At 38.3% G+C, this 18,300-nt stretch overlaps 1 long non-coding RNA gene and 1 pseudogene across 1 annotated transcript in view; one reads left to right on the top strand and one right to left on the bottom strand.

Annotated features, from left to right (window-relative positions):
* Positions 1-9,278: 9,278 nt before the first annotated feature.
* LOC131800929 (uncharacterized) lies at positions 9,279-13,122 on the top strand (annotated as a pseudogene).
* The window catches only part of LOC109613176 (uncharacterized), a 44,327-nt gene continuing 35,798 nt past the window's right edge, over positions 9,772-18,300 (bottom strand). The window contains exon 3 of the long non-coding RNA XR_009341630.1: positions 9,772-10,970. This is a non-coding gene — a long non-coding RNA (uncharacterized LOC109613176). The remainder of the gene's footprint in view (positions 10,971-18,300) is intronic.

The raw sequence follows: 18,300 nt of genomic DNA, 5'->3' as shown, positions 1-18,300 counted from the left end.
ATCTATATTAACTTCATTTTTGGCAACTTTTTATGCGATTTTTTAGATTTTATACTTTTATGCCAAGAGAGAATTCTGAATTGACAAAATTTTTCAAAATCGGTCCAGCCATTCTTAAGATATAAGCATTCTAGCTAACATCCCCTTCCTTTGTATATATACATTGTATATATATCGCTATATATATCCGATATATTTACTATCGCCATCTACGTAACAGCCAGAATTGACCTGTTCGTCTATTTGTGATTTCGCCGGAATTAAAAATATTCGCTGTTTAATGGGAAATTTGACTTTTATTTAAAACAAATTTTATGGTCAATTTAACCCACTAAATATTACCCGATGACCATCAAAATTAGAAGGCTTCTGCCCAGACCTAAGCTCTAGCCACCTGCTAAATTCCGCTTCGATTGGGATATAATTGCGACCTGTAGAGCAACTGCAAAATCAGGACATTTTTCAGTTGTTGGTCCATTTCAACCCCTAAATATTATGCGATCATCTACAAAAGAAATAGGGTTCTATTCTGATCATAACCTCACCTTCATTTTCAATTTCGTGAGGATCGGACTATAATTGCGGCCTGTAGAGTGATTACAAATTAACATGGACAGACGGACGGACATACATAGCTAGATCGACTCAGCTCGGCGAGATAGGAAGATCCATATATACTTTCCTATGTGGGAAATCAATATTTCGAGGTGTTACATAATTTTTGGCCCAATCAAACTTATAATACCCCCGACACATAGTGTTGTAGGGTATAATAATAAATAAATAAAATAAAAACAAGTAAGCAAAGGCTATAGTCGTGCGGGGCCGACCATGTGATACCCTACAACATTACAATATGTTCAAAGTCCCCTTATATCCAAATCCATTTTGGAAGATTTTGTTTTTGAAATAATGTCAAAGAGCCCCGCCCAGAGGTTACCCTTAGTTTTTTGATCTGGAGAATTTGGTCAATATTTACGCACTCCGTAGTGTTGTTAAGTATTCAAAACAATCTCACGAAAGTTGTGGTATATTTTACAGCTAAATATAATCCAATGGTCATCCAAAATGCTAAACTTCTTCCCTGTCCTTAACTCTCTTCTGATGCGAAATTCCGTGTCGATTAGTTTTCAATTGTGGCCTATAGAGCGACTACAAAATTAGAAAAATTATTTTTTTTAGTCTATTTGCACCTCTAAATGCACATCTTAAGAACAATATGCTTTAATTCTGACCCTTAGCCTACCCCCATGCAAAATTTCGTGTAGATCGGACGATAATTGCGATATGCATATAATACCATCAAAACGTAGTGTCGGGGGTGTAAAAATTTTGAAAATTTACAATTCAAAATTATAAGTCAAATTGAAAAAAATCGCATGCGATAAAATATGACAAAAATTGAAAAAAAAAATCGACAAAAGATATTCACTTTTTTATTGGTATATTTTCTTAGATTTTATCGTTTTATGGTAAGAGATTATTCCGAATTGATGGGAATTGTGAAAATCGGCTCAGCGGTTCTTGATTTATAAGCAGAATAAATAACATCTATTCTTTTACATGTATATTGTACATATTTTGCTATATATCCGATATCTTGGCTATTAGCATCACTTTTACGATCAGAAGTGATCTTTTTATGTATTTGTGATTTGGCTGGGATTGGAAATATTCGCGGTTTAGTGGACATTTTCCTATTTTCTTACATAAAAGTAAGGCTCTATTTTACCCGCTAATTATTGTCCGATGGCCGCCCAAATTGGTAGGTTTCTGCCCACTCCTAAACTCTAACTCCATGTAAATATTCGCGTCGATTGGTTCATAATTGTGGTCTATAGAGCAACTGCAAAATCAGGAATTTTTCCTGTTTTTGGTCTATTTCAACCCCTAAATATCGTGCGATCATCTCCAGAAACAATAGGGTTCTATTCTGACCATAACCCCGCCTCCAATTTCAATTTCGTGAGGATCGGTTCATAATTGCGACCTGTAGCTTGATTACAAATTAACATGGACAGACGGACAGACATACATAGCTAGATCGACCCATCTCGGTGAGATATTAAGATCCATATATACTTTCCTATGTGGGAAACCAATATTTCGAGGTGTTTTTGGCCCAATCAAACTTATAATACTTCCAACACATAGTGTTGTAGGGTATAAATAGAAGCGTTTAAAAACTCTGTGAAAATCATAAAAATACCGAATACAGGGAGCTACCGCTTTTTTGGAGTCTATACGGATACGTGGACGTGGCAATTATCTGTTACAAGCTGTAGTACCCGTTGCAAAGTGCAAATACGAAATTTGAAACAATTCCGGAGAATAATGTCACTAAAACCAGCAAAATGCCGTATATAGGGAGGTACCGTTGTATGGTCTTTATACAAAGGTGTGGACCTGCATAGTCATTTTCCGTCACAGACTGTAGTACCCATGATGAACTATTATTACGCTAAAAACATTAAAATATTTGGAGGTACAGTTATATTGTAGGGCTATAAGTAAATTGTATATACAGGGTGAGATGAAAAAACTGCAACCAACTTCAAACGTGAGCTGAACCTATCGCAATATTCCATTCCATATTGAAAAATGAGCTCGGGGTAAAGCCATTGAAATTCCAAAAAGTGCAAGAACTTACGCCGCAACAGAAAGCAAATATGCTCAAAAGAGCTAAAGAGTTGCTTCGTTTAGCCGAAATTGATGAACTGACGAATTTGGTTTTCTACCATAAAATGATCGTGTTTACTTGCCAAAGAGGTTAGCTGAAAATGTGCACTTTCGGTTGGCCACCAGAACTTAAGCGCCGGCCATGGTGATGGTGTGGGCCGCCATAACAGCCGATGGTCACTCTCCGTTCGTATTAATCGACCGTGGGATCAGAATAAATGCCGAATATTATGGCGAAGATATTGTGGAGGGTGCATTAAAGCCTTGGGCACGCAAACATTTTGGCCGCAGACTTTGGACATTCCAACAGGACTCAGCACGCACCACCCAAGAATTGTTACAAAATGAGGTCCCTCGAGGCGGACGGTTATCGACATAGAATATATATATATATATATATATATATAATGTGTGGTTTAAATTGTATATTTCGAGATGATACAAACGGAATGACAAACTTAATATACTCTCCATGCTATTGTGAAGAGTATAGAAAAAGCCAAAAATTACATATAAAAAATCCTTATATAGAGACAACTGATGTTGAAAGATGAGTGTATATTTACATTGGTGACAATCTGCAAGAATAATGTATCTTCCAATGGGGATTTACGAATACCAATAGTGTATCAAATGATAATCTCGTCAGCTGCACAACTGGGTATAGAATGTATAGAAGCCAAACGAAGCTTCCACAAGCACGTATACAGATGGTCTCCAACGACCAATCCGCTAAATAAAAGAAATATATGAGTAACCTGTAAAAGTGCCAGAGGAGAATGCTGATGAAAGTCTGTCAGCTATTCGTTTAGAAAACCAACCTTAGAGTTCCAATAATAAACTGAACTGCCGCGAAATTGGCATGTCTTGTTCTGCTATAGGTGTGGGAAAGCAGACACAATTACCCAAAAATTCCTGTATGTCGACATTGTAACTCACAGGGAAAGCTTGCCAGTCAGAGATCCCTGTGAATCGGAAGAATTAGAACCCAAAAGTGTCCAAATTATAACAAAGACATCAATAATATAGTTAAGGATAAGGTTATGGTACATACCCAAAATTTTGGCTATTTGGGGTGATCATGAATCACGCGAGCCAGCAATGGCAGATGAGTCTAAAAGACCATAGTGGTCGCTTAGCTCGGAGGTCATTACAATTCTAGAAATATAATTTCAGCAACGATAAGGGAATGAAAACATTGCCGCCCATATGCTATCCCGCCTACAAAATGCCGACGAAATGGACATAAATCATGTTCTCGAATTTGAAACCACTGACTTTGAGAGTGATTCATATAAAGAACAGAAACAAGATATGAAGATTGTCGACTTTATGGTGTCTTAAAGGAATAACAAGTCCTATAACCCAGAAACACAGTAGTTTAAGTGGAAATTATGGGTATCAGAGGCATTGACCCACGTTTTAATAGAACAGACCCACGATAGGACTACGTTAAGGTATATATATATAAAACCCTATACGGTTAAGGGGAAAAGTATTATTGGGCTCATATGGCATCCCAAGTAAGGCGGAATATATAAAGTTTGGTCATAATATACACTATTTTTGATTTAAATTTAGCAGGTATACTTGCCACGAATGTCAGTTTGTTGAAAGAAGACTTATCGAGATGTGATACTTGCGACAATTATTGCTGTACTCCAAAACTGCAAAACACTGCGAAAAAATATAAAATAAAGAAATTCAATTTTTGCAAGTTTAGTTAAACAAAGCTTGATGACGGACTTAAGGTGCAAGTACATAAGAAGCTTGAATTAATGGCTAGGCATAATTTGTGACATTTCATAAAGGGATTACAGAGCCGCACTAAAATCCTGTCTTCGTTTTCCATTATAATTTGACTAGCGATGACAAGCTTTTTATGTACTTGCACCTTTAACTTTTTCCAGGGCATTCCTGTACTCCAGAACTACCATAGAGTTCATGATATATAAATATGGCGCTTTCAGGGCCGTTTGGCTATCGACATATATAGTCAGCGGTCCGTTCAGTTCATCGATTCTGTTCACCAACAATTCTATGGCTTCCCTGACAGCGAAGATCTCTGTGTGGAATACGCTACAGTCGTTATTTAGTTTGAAGAAGTTCCCGATATTCAGGCTCCAGTGATTCGGTGAAATAAAGTCACGGGTTACAGCCCGACCCCCTATGTTCTCCACATACTTCAAAATGACCGACTATACAAAAGATTGACTAACACATTGTCCAAGTTCATTGAGTTTCAGGGCGCATCTTGCTGTCCAAAGCAGATGTGGGTGTCTAAGGGTGTCCAAAGCAGATGGGGGTGTGTTCCTGAATGTACCTGTAATTAATAAAGTTTCCACTCTTTGGACTTTGTCAATGGTGAATTAAGCTCTTCCTAGAGTGTGCAACCAAACCAACCCTCCATAAGTCAGAATCGGACAGACAATAGAGTCATATAACGTTTTCATGATGTGCGGCTACAACCATCAGATCTTTCCTATAGAGTTTCTGCAAAAGTAGAGTGCTATTAAGCCCCAATTAGCGCGCACCACGACATTCCTCTTCCAGTTTAGTCGCTGGTCGAGGATAGTACCGAGATAATTGGCTTCAGAGGAAAAACTCAACGTGACTCCATCCAGCAATGGTGACGAAAACTCTAGGAGTTTCCGCTTCCTCATGAAGAGAACGAGCTGTGTTGGAAGGGCTTTCGCAAAGCCCATTGCCACGAGCCCATTTTGATAATTTCACAAGAGCTCCTTGCATTAGGTCCGAAATAGTTTACAGGAATTTCTCAGCAATCAGCAGAACCCCATCGTCATAGTAGGACACGACCTTAGTTCCGGTTTGTTAGTATTAGTACAGTATTTATCACCAAAAGCCCTTGAGGAGAACCACTGGTCACTGATTTCCTGACGTAACACTCCCTCATGCTTGAGTTGAGGATCATAACATCGATCCGATTAATGAGGAGTAGTGGTATACTCAGGTTTTTGAGAGAATTATGAATTGTCTCAAATGTGACATTGTTGAAGGCCCCTTCGATGTCGAGGAAGGCTCCTAAGGTGAAACATGAGCTATTGTGGTTTTTATCGATGTAACCCACGACGTCGTGCTGCGCTATTTCAACGGATTTTCCTTTCATATAGGCGTGTTGGGAAGTGCTTATCTAATCCCAGCATCTATAAGTTAAATATCAGTAGAAAAGATGAAAGACTAAATAGGCCTGTAGTCCTAGGGGAGTGAATGAATTGGCTTCCCTGCCTTGGAAATATAAGTGAATGCACAGTGATATTACGTGCGTTAGACGCAAGCAAGCCTTAAAGATCACTTACAGAATCGGTACTATTACCGCCGAAGCATGGTGGGGTCCGGTCCTGGTGATTTGAAAGGTTTCAAAGTGTCAATGGCCCATGCGATTTTGGGAATGCTTGCAATGCTGTTAATCAACGCTGTTAATCAACGCTCAACGAACGCTTGACGCCTCTTTGCAATTCGGAAATTAAATACTGGCCAACAGATTGAGGGTCTCTGGGCCAGAGTTAAGGGGAGAATACGTAAAACGCTTTTTTGAGTGGCTTATGTCATCGGATGGCTTCTTCGTATAGGAACAAAGGAGTTTTAGGTTAGCTTAGTTCGATTTTGGCCCACGATCCTTTGTTCCAACCGATGACTTAACCCAGATCTTGTTGGTCATGTTGTATAACTAACTTTTGACCACCAAACCGGTTAGTATTTCTTGCCAGGGAATGTATGCGGACAAGCTTTCTCATAGCATTCAAGTAAGGCATTTGTTAAGAAATTTTCTGAATCCTCTACTCTTGAGGCTGAGTCGACCAGTATATTGCCTTCCTTGGATTCCTAGGGGGTTTTTGATGAAATCCCTCCACAGAAATTTGGAATATGATCCTCCGGTGGTCCGAGAACGAACATTTCGAGGATACTTTCCAGTTCTGTATGAGTGATTTATCCATATTCGTTAGGGTGAGATCAATGACCGCCACCATATCCTTATTCTGGAACGTAGCCTCATTTCCCCTATTACATATTTTGAGATTATGTATAAGAATAAAATCAAAAATGGACTCACCTCTGACATTGTTATCCTTACTGCTGCTTCCTAACTCCTACTGCAGCGGCGTGGACGCGCCTGACGGTTATCCTGACCAGCGGTATCGGCAGATACCTTGATGGTCAGACCTCCACCCTCCGTACATGAACCGACTAATCTCCAGTTGTCTGTACAGAGTTGACATTCGGATTTCCTAATACTGTCAGAAAACGTGTCGGGTCCATCAAAGGTGGCGGTATCCCTGCAACAATATCTTCCTGCATGGTATTTCCTTTAGGTATACAGCCGCCAGCTCACTTCCTTCCCAAAGTCCGTGAAAGCCAGCTACTGTGGTGATGAGGAAGTTTTTAAACTCCTCATTTTCACATCTTCCCCAAGAAAGACTAGCTCCCTCATACGGTCAGTAGACGCCGACTTTCGCTGATGTCGCCTTCACACTCTGCAAGGTCGATGACTACTAAACGGATGTTGTCCGGGTAGACAGTCTGGAGAAATTTTTTTTTGTTGCCTCTGTGGCTCGAGGGTTGAGTGGACAGGTGGACTTACTTCTTTACAAGATCGATTAGTAGAGAAACGAGCACCTTCTCAAGGGAACACTATGGCAGTAGCGTATGGTACTTTTCGATCTTCCGCACTGCCTTAAGGTTCGCCTTGATTAGAGTATTTTCCCTCTATGTAACTTGAGAGGGATCGCGGTCGATGAATTTCTACAGTACTTCACCAACCGTTTGCAACCCCTCTTTGGTTTTGCCTCCTTTGAGCCGGAGTCACCGCGGTTGTTTGGGATATAGGTAGGTGTAGTACCTCTCACATCACCTTCCACAATGGCATCCTGCATCTGGAGTTTAACCGCATCGGTGTATGCCGATGGTTTCCCTTAGTAGATATCTGACCTTTCCAGAGCACCGAAATGAGTGTTCCCTGTGGTTTTGGATTGACTCAACTCTCTGAGATGAGGGTATGACGCTAACGTCGACTTCCTCATCAGAGAGAGGTGAACCATTTCCAAAACCAGAGGGAACGCTCTCCTGGCTGAGACTCGGGTTCGTGAAGGGCGGGCAGCTGTTCGCTCTGTTTCAGCATGCTTTCGCATACCACGTCTCTGTACGTAATTAGAGTCTCGTCCCCACCCGCATTAAGGATCATAGATGTGTCCCCGTCATTGGCAGTTGAGTTGTTGTCGGGAATTGTGTTTGTTTTTGTGGCGAAGGTAATTTTTCTGTTCTCCATAAAAAGTTTGTTTTGTGGAGGTGACAATGTCCGCCATGACGTAGCCTCAAATACAGTCGGTACTCTGACTGCAAACCTTAGAACACTGATGGGCACGGTATACGTAACACCCCAGCGTTGGGGTGTCCACTGCGGTGGACCAATTCGTTCACTGGTTAATTAGGGGGCGTAAAAGCTTCGTAGAGTCCACGGATATCTTAATGGAGTTTACATTGTAAAACGAAGAATGTAAAGTCATTTCAAATAAGCATGTCCTTCTCTGCATTTTCTGTAATTTACTTTGTCATAAAACACTGTGTAGAAAACAGGTTGCCATCTCTGATTTGTGAATATACAATGGATTTGTAAATAAATATTTTGACAGTGAGATGTTGTCTAAGAAAAAATTATTTTGAAAAAAAAAATTGCAAATATATGATTGTATGACTTTACCTTCTTAAAGGTGAAATTACATAAACAGCTTGAAGTCTTCGCATGTCAAATTTTGTGACATATCATAAAGGGATGCCAGAGCCGCACTCAAATGCTGCCGTCGTTTCCCTTTACAAGTTGACATTAATATACCTAGCCATGATAACAAGCTGCTTATGTACACTCACCTCAATTCTACCATGGGAATTTATTTTTTTTTTAAATTTTCATTAAAAAATGAATGATAAAAACGTGAACCGTTTCCATGCACAAATATACCAACTTCATTCGTTTACTTTTCCAGAAACATTTACTCAGTACGAAGTTACTGAGAAAAACACACTTTTCTCCCTCGGGAGAAAAAAATGCAAAAATAAACGAGCAGCATTTTGTAAAACATTTGTAAGATAACAACATTATCCATCAACTAACAACTAAGCACAAATCTAAACAGCAGAAATATTTTGATGATGAAATTTATTCGTTTTACATTTCTATTATAATTACATTTTTATTATAAAAATTAATATTAATAAGCAAAAACCGTTCCCATGCACAAAGATACCGCCTTCAATAAATATCTATTATTCCTGCATCTTCTCTGATTGGTTAAATTTGTTTGTTTACAAAATAACTGATTTTTTTAAATGCTGTAAGCTGTAAAAGCTGGATTTTTAGGTGAACTTACAAGTAAAATATTTATACAAATTATCGAGTAAACGAACACTCCTATTATTGCTGATTTGGATTTATTGCAGAACTGTACAGTACTTTCTGCGAACTCTGATAATCACGATGAATTGACATCTGATTGTCAGATAGTCACGATGAATTGATAGCACCGTTCTACAAATTATTTGATTACTTGATAACTTATATGAGTTATATGAGTGATTCAAATGATATCAACTTAATAAACTCCCTTTTGATAAGAAGAGTTGTATATAGTTAAGTTAAATAATTATCTTTGAAAAAAAGTGATACTGCCTTAAAAAAGCAAACACAATAGAAATATGTCTGAAAAACCAACTGTTTTATTATTGGGAGGTAAGTTACAATATCAAAGGACTACACATCTAGTATGAGTAATTGTTGCTTTTCTTTGTTGTTCACACTATCGGCTTCTAAGATTTAATTGCATATAAATAAACCAATTTACTCTAATGGTTTGAAATTACTCAATATGCATTTTTTTCTCCAAAATACCATTATAAATATAAATCTTTTTAGGCTGCGGCTTCATCGGGCGCAACTTGTTGACATATTTGGTGGACAATAACTTGTCCGCCGAAATACGTGTGGTTGATAAAACGCCTCCACAAATGGCATGGCTGAATGCAAAGCAATCAAAGGCTTTCGAGAATGAAAAAGTGGACTTTTGCAGTGCTAACTTGATAAATGCAAGTAAGTAAGAATTTTTATTGGGATGATTCATAGGGCATGAACATTCAATTTAAAGAAGTAGAAAGCCGCAGAATGTTATATCTTGCCCCGAAGGAATTTATCAGCATATCACAAGCAGACTGCCTTGTGAAAGCATTTTCGTCGAATAATCTAGTAGTACGTTAACTTGATAATCGACACTATACACCTATATTTAAAATAAATTAAAATATAGCAGAAAAATTATTAATAAGTGAATGAACACATATAATATATGTGGTGGTCCATGCTTCCATATACATATCTCTCTTTGAGATAACAATTTATATTTATTTATACAAATCTTAATTTATCAAACATTTATATTGATATATGTAGAACTCAAGAGGTTACGGCTTTTTGCTTAGACTTTGACATAAATAAAAAAAGTATGTTCAGCTCTTAAATACTTAAAACTCTGCCTGATCTTGCATAGAAATTTAGTGCAGATATCTGGTGATCACTTTGCAGAAATTGTCTATTTAGTTATATTACTTTTTTGTAACATTTCGGCAAGTCACATTTCAATCGATAACTTAAATTGTGTTTTCTCGCTTCTTTTATTCCTTGTTTAATTTATTGTTTATATTACCAATATTATAGGTAGACGTGTTAAACTTCATGAGATATAGTTCTTAAAATTTCTGTCTTAGCAAGGCATTTGGTAGATATTCTCTTCCAGAATTTGCAACGATTCTTGCAGGTTCTGTAACATAGCATAGCAAATAATCTATTTTATTCATTTATAACCGTTGTCTGGAATAAATTGTAGATTAAAGCTGGGTCGGCAGAGAGTCGAGATTCTTCGAATTTTTCTTTTACCCTCTGATTACATTGTTTTTCAACATTAGGTCATAAGCCATTATGAATATTAAAGTCTATAAAGGAGTGTAGACTCGGTAATCGAACTTTATGAGTTGTTGTTGTAACCTCAATGTGTGCAATCATTTTGCTCTGCCAACGCTGTGATCCCCTCTGTTCATTATCTAGCACCAGATATTGCCTTCCAAAAGCGATCTAATGTCCGCTATCAACTGGCGAGATATTCACATTAAACACCTCTACTTCGACCGGCCACTTGAGACTAGATCAGACGATATTGGTGTGTATTGCTCATTAACAATAATAAATCGCGATGGGCCGGTTACAACAGATTTTCTGTTTTATAGTCATTCTTGAAAGATAAAAAAAAATAAAAAGTGTTTTAATACTTTACTTTCTTGGCTGAAATAAAGTTATTTGCTTTAGATACATTCAAACCAGTTTTTGCTTATTACTGGGATAAAATGATGATTGGATGTGAACATCTAAATTCGGAAAGATCAAATGGCAAATTCAAATGACAGTCAACCTAGCGATGAGTTCTCTTTTTTTTTTTCTTTTTGAATATGTCTTAAGAAAATGGTTTAAATAGTCTAATCTCTATCAACATTATAAACAAAAGAAGAATTAATAAACTGTGTGTGTCACTGTGATTTTAATGTTAATATATAAATATAAAAGGCTTACCCTACTTGAAGGAAATCTTATCTTGATAAAGAAAAATTCATTTCATATTTTTAAATATTTCTTCATGACCTTACGTAACAATTTTTTTAGATTCTTGTAAAAATGCATTTGTACCACATCCAACAACTGGTCGTTCCTGGGACATAATTATTAACTGTGCTGCTGAAACTCGACCAAATCAAACTGATGCCGTCTATAAAGAGGGCATTCTAAAGTTAAGTATGAATTGTATAAATGAATCTGTGAACGTTCAGGCGAAGCGTTACATTGAGTTAAGTTCAGGTTGTATAAATAGTTCAGAAAAGACTCCACTGAGAGAGGACTGCAAAACGGATCCCTGGACAGCAGTAGCAAAACAAAAATTAAAGGTCGAAAAGGAGCTACAATCAATGGAAAACTTTAGTTATACCATTGTTCGTCTACCAATTGTATACGGAATCGGTGATAAACGGTACCTAAGTAAGTATTTCCCATTGTTTATTTACTCAAGAAATCAAATAAACAAAACAACATGTTGCATATGTATTGGTGGCAATTATCATACCTTGTATTACAAATTTGGAAAGTTAAATTGAACGATGGTATCAAATTAATATCTCTTTTTTAGTGCCTCGAATTATTATTGCTGCCATTTACAAGCATTTAAATGAAGTTATGAAATTACTGTGGAATGATGCAATGCGACTGGCTACAGTTCATGTTGATGATGTATGTGCTGCTATTTGGCAATTGGCTTTAAGTGAGAAGGCTAATCGTGAGATTTACAATATCGTAGACGACGCGGAATCCACCCAAGGTTCCATAAGTGATATTTTAGGAGATATATTTTCCATAATATTGACTATTTCGGCATAGTGATGTCAAACCTTACTAAGGTAAGTAAATAGCTAAGACGGTTTCTAAGTATAATTTTTGCTGAAAACACACAATTTTACTTACAGCTCAGCCTCTCCGATACTGTGAGCGAAATTAACGACAAGCACATGGAACCTTGGGCCGAAATTTGCCAACAAAATGGTCTGTCAAATACACCATTGACGCCTTACTTGGACGAAGAACAACTCTATCATAAACATCTAAATTTGGACAATTCTAAATTAAAAGAATTTGGTTATCAACTTAAACATCCCAAAGTTACCAATGAACTTGTCAAGGCAATAATCGACGACTATGTAGAGCAGAAGTTATTCCCTAAGTCATTGGTGTTTTAATTCTCTACAAACATATGTTCTCAGATCGAATGTGCTGTGCTAGAATCAATAGACAGACTGCACTCATTATATGGTTTTCCATTCACATTTAATATCGGGCAATACCCAGAAGAATTATAAAAAATGTGCATTTGTTGTTGGGCCTTTCAAACAGACATAATAACTGGCATTCCTTTATAGCAATATTTTAGACCTATTTGTTTAAATATCTAAAACACTTTTAAGCCATGACTCCAATTTCAATCAATACCATGTTTGTGGTCTCCTACGGTTTGCCCGACATCATACAATATATTATATAAAATTAAGTATGTATTAAAAAAGACATGAAAAAAAAATCACAGTGTATGACGAGTATGACTATTCGTCCTCCCTTTCCTCTCCTCTAAGTGTACTTATAGTATTACGGTAGTCATTTTGATAGTATTTTTGTCTAGGACTGAAAGTGAAAACTTTTCATAATTGATATTATTCTGGTGTTAACAGAAGACTTGTGGTTCTTAAAAAACTAATATTATTATTTCATTTCTTAAAATAGATATTCATACATGTGTAAGAAAAACATTTCTGCGGATTTTATTTATACGAATAAAAATTGTCATATTTTTGTGCCAAAATTATTAATTTGCTGTTTGTATCGAAATTCTATAGCAATGATTATGAAACAGTTTTATTATTTCAAATTTGTCAGACATAAATCAATGTCGTGGCTTGAATAAAAAATAAGCTTATTTAATAGTGGAGAAAAAATAACAAGGTTAACCAAGAGGTTTCCAAAAACGGATGGACCAATCCTTATTAGTTCTCTAAAATTCTTAGCATTTTACTTGAGATCATTCCTCCAATCATGAATTAATGAGGGGAAACAATGTTTCCAAATATGATGACTCGTTTTTTATAAAAATTAAGCAACTAAACTACTTTTCAATAATAGGAATACAATATATGTGTTGGATGTTGATATGACTGTGGAGCAGCCTGTGGGATTTTTCTCAACCGGTTGAAAAAATCGTTAGTCATAAATGCATTATTCTACAACCAATTTGTAGTTAGTTATAGAATAAAGAATTTATGAATCGACTATAAGTTGGTTGGAAAATCATCTAGAAGTCAACAAATTTTATATAAATTTAGGTCTCACTATAACAAAAAAAAAAAAAAAAATAAAAAAAATAAATAAATAAATAAATAAAAAAACTCGCCAAACTTTTTGAACTCTTCATAGAAAAAAAAAACATATTTTTTCAACTGACTATAAATCGGTTTAAAAGTAATTAGTTTATAGTTAATTTAAAGCTAATGCTGGAATGGACAATCGACCACTGCCTAGTTCATCCCCATGTTAAAGTAGTTGGTTGGAGTAAAGGAAATAAATAAAAAAATTAACAGTTGTGATTTTTAAACTAATTTTAAGTTATCTTTAAACCAATTCATTTCCTCGCAGGTGGCTAACCAACCACTACTAATAAATAAACCTTTGATTGTGAGGCAGTGTTGCCATTTTGGTACCAAATTTGATCGGAAATATTTTTAAAATTTTTATATGGACGGTCCAAATCAATTTTGGTCGATTTCTATCGTAACATGAATTTTAAACCGCCACGATTATTAATTTTTGGTTTTTGCGAAATGCGATACTTGCTTTTCAAATAAGCATACAGGGTAAGGTGAGAGAAAAAACTGCAACAAAGTCAAAAGCCATAATTTTTATTTTTTTTTTTTTTTTTAATTTTATTGAATGAAAGCAAAAAATTTCGGAAATAACATCAAATTTTAGAATAAGTTTAGATTTTTTCGAATTGATCACCGTTGGCACGAATTATGGCCTTCAAACGGCCAATGAAACCGTCACACGCTGAATGTGTCTCTGCAATATTTTGGCCCATTCCCGGCGAAGCGCTTACTTGAGGTAATTGATACTTTGATATTTTTTAGTGCCAACCTTGCTTTCCAAAATACTCCAGACATAATAGTCCAACGGATTGGTATCCGGAGATTTTGGTGGCCATTGTGCGCTGGAAATGACGCGAGGAACCTCATTTTATAACATTCTTGGGTGGCGCGTGCTGAGTGCGATAGTGCTGAGTCCTGTTTGAATGGAGAAAATGGGGAGTACGCTTCACCGACGAGAGTAATCCCCTTGAGTTCATAGAGCGGTTAGAAGAGCGAGCGGAGATGTATCAGATACCCAATAGAGACCTGATCATGATGATGCCAGAAGTCATGGACGTGCACTAATGTGGTTCAGGAATAATCACAAGCCGTGGGAGGTCTTCCGGAAAGATTTCCTACCTCCAAGATTTAAGGAAAACCTCGAGGATGAAATACGCCAGAGGAGACTGAAGCCCCGAGAATTGTTTAAAGACTATATGCTCGCAATGCAAGATTTAATGAGACACAGCGATCACACGGAGGAGGAGAAGGTAAAAAGAATATTCAAGAATGCCCTACCCGAATACTTGTGGTATATCAGGCGTAAAGATTTCAGTGATCTGGCAGGCCTCCTGCAGATGGCCGAAGACCTTGAAGGGATACCTTCCATGGCAACCATGACAAAGGACCACCACCGCCAATAGAACATGCAGAACCAAAGAGAATCACCGAAGCGGTGATCAATCCTGCCACGGCGTGTCGTAGATTTGGTCAGACATACCGATCCTGACAAAGTGGCAGCAATAAGAGAATTATCTGCACCGACTACTCTGAAAGAGCTCCGCCGATTCTTAGGAGTCGTCTCTTGGTATCGATGTTTCGTCCCAGAGTTTGCGACAATAGCATATCCGCTCACTTCCATGCTTAAGAAAGGCAAGCACTGACGGTGGACGAGGACCAACAAACCGTGTTCGAAATCCTGAAGTTGCGACTGACAGAAGCACCGGTGTTGGCATGACCGGACTTCAACGTGCCCTTCACCCTACACACCGATGATAGCAACTACGGGCTGGGCGCTGTTTTCATCCAAGTTCTTGAGAGAACCGAGAGTGTGATGTGAGCAGAGTCCTAAATGGAGTTGAGAGGAACTACTCTGCCACGGAAAAGGAGTGTCTATTTAGAGAGATACTACTTGAAGGTAATCACCGATCATCTCTCTCTGAAATTGTTAAATTCTATTGGGTGGTTAGCCCGTTGGGCTCTCGAATTAAAACAGTACACTTTCTCTGTCCAGTATCGTAAAGAACGGAGCAATGTCGTCGCTGATGTATTGTCACGTCAACCACTGGAATATTTGCAAGAGCGAAAATCGAACCCCAAGAATGTTCCTGGATAGGGAAGAAACTAGAGAGCTTGAAAAAGAACCCGCGAAATTTTTGGACTATGCAGTTTTGAATGAACAGCTATTTCGTCACATTGCTGGAAACACTAATGACGAAGATTATTCCCCGTGGAAGCTGTGTGTCCCAAGTTCTCAAAGAGAAAGGGTTCTACGAGAAAATCATAGCCAGACAACCATTGTAACAGATACTATTGGCCGGGACTGGCGAGAGATATAGCGAAATTTGTCAGAAGCTGCGAGTCCTGTCAGCGATATAAGTCGTGCCAAGTATCACCGGCAGAGGAAATGTTGGTGTCAGCCCCTGAAGAACAACAACAGTTTGTAATATGATGCTCTTTGGGAATATGATGCTCTTGGTATTCTTCGGCCGCTTCTCGATATGGGTGGAATTGGTACCTCAGAGAAGAGCAACCGCTGAAGGAGTAGTGAAAGCGTGTCGAGAGAGGATTCTCGTCAGATTTGGTACACCGATGGTGATTATTTCGGACAACGGCAGTCAATTCGCTGGTAAGGTCCTTGGGAAATAGTTACAGGAATTGGGGGCAACATCAATTCACTGTACCATATTGCCCACAAGAGAAATCCTACTGAGAGAGCCAATAGGACTGTCAAAACCATAATTGTCCAGGTAAGCCACAATAACACAAACCGGTGGGATGACTTCCTACCCGAGATATTCTTGGCTATCAATACCGCCATATCGGAATCGACAGGATATAGCCCAGCACGTTTGGTCCAATGTCGTGAGCCCAGATTGCCGAGAGCATTATACGACGGGTCTCTGGAACAGGTAATACCACCAGACACCAGAAAAGCGCGTATCCGAATTAGTCGGTGCCGCAGAAGAACAATGATGCCATTAGAATCTCCGTCGTTTGTGTGTCGTCGGGTAACAAGTCAGATACCCCACCCACAACAATGAACCGAGGTCCGCCAACACCAGCTAGACGAACGCCCGAAGAGTTACCGACCGAAGCCCAGGGTCCCAAGAATAAACCCATTAAAACTTTTTGAGTGGGAATGGTTGGATGCTACTTCAGGCGCCACGAAACCGGATGGGCTACCAATCACTCCGGGGCAAATCCTTCGACACCTCGCCTAGTAGCACGGTGGTCGGGAGTGCAAGCAGCGATATGGCGTATCTGGACAGCATCCTGGAGGAGAACCCTGGTACAACCGCTGTGGAGCCAACCGAACTACCGCACGAAAGAGCGTGTGGTAAATTCCAGCGAGAACGAGGTCGCCATCTACTTCGTGTGCGAGGAGGAAGTTCCCAAGGATGTGAGCCGAGGACCACAGCCATTCCTCAAAACCGCAACTGGCTCACCATCGTCCTGGGGAGCAGTACAACGGGTGGTGACGGTCCAAGGCTTGAAATACCGTATCCTCATAGGATGCAAAGGACAAAGTGGTGGTTCAACCACGAAGTAGAGGATATCGTGGAACCCCACCCCGAGGAAGAGAGGAAGTGTGACGACGAAAATCACAAGGAGTTCACTTACGCCCACACTCTGAAATTACTTTTGAAATTACAAAGATGTGTTTTTAAATAAAGTATAAAACAGGAGAGCGCGTTTTGTTCTGTTGGTGTTTTCTTACAGAGAGCAAGGACGAGAGAGGGAGACGTCCCTGTTAAATGTTCCCTGATTTATGTTGTTGGGATATTTAAATGGAGGTAAACGAGGTCCCGTTAATCCACCACAAGACACGTGTTTGGACTCCCATATAAAGAGCGATCTAACTTAGAATGGGGACAGTCAGTGCCAGCCACGGAAGCAGCAACATCCAACATCAATTCCATTCGGGGGCATCCTGGGATCGAATCCTTACATCTTTGCACATCCTTGTGTGAGTCCTAACACATCCTGCCTGTAGCTCTAATCCTTCCCAGAATCCTTGAAAACCCGGAGAATATTTGTCCATGCCTCAGTCCAACAACTACCAACCCATCAATCCTAAGTCCACGTACTTATCCAGGTCTCGTATCAACGAACCCCAGGGAGCTCATCCGGACGACGGAATTTAAAATTTAAAAAAAGAGATTTTGTAAAGATTTTGCCAACATTTTTAGTCGGTTATTCTGGGTTTTGATTCTTAGAGACTGACTTAAAATAAAACGTCATTCGAAGACTACTCAAGAACAGCACAGAGAAGCTGCTATCAGACGATAAGAGGTTTACATATGTGCTGCCACTTTTATTATCCATTTCCGTGTGTATGTCAAAATTAGAAAATTTAACATTACATATGCGAAAACATTTTTGTCTGAAGGGTATAAAATTATTTGATCTACATAAGTAGTCAAATTTATTTTTTGAAATTCTACCTTAATATGAGCCTATAACGAGCATGAAATTTAAATTTTTTCGACCAAATATTCTGTCATTATCAAGCCTTTTAGGGGTACAAAAGTCAAGGAAGAATATAATCTAAAACAGAAAACTAAAATTTAGCCTTATAAGAATGAATTTTTGGCTCAAAGTATTATTTTGCGGCGGCTAGGACAAGTA

This window comes from Musca domestica, unplaced genomic scaffold, assembly GCF_030504385.1.
Source record: "Musca domestica strain aabys unplaced genomic scaffold, Musca_domestica.polishedcontigs.V.1.1 131, whole genome shotgun sequence".
Taxonomy (NCBI): domain Eukaryota; kingdom Metazoa; phylum Arthropoda; class Insecta; order Diptera; family Muscidae; genus Musca; species Musca domestica.
Note: the sequence above shows the minus strand (reverse complement) of the source record. Positions and strands in the feature narration are given on the sequence as shown.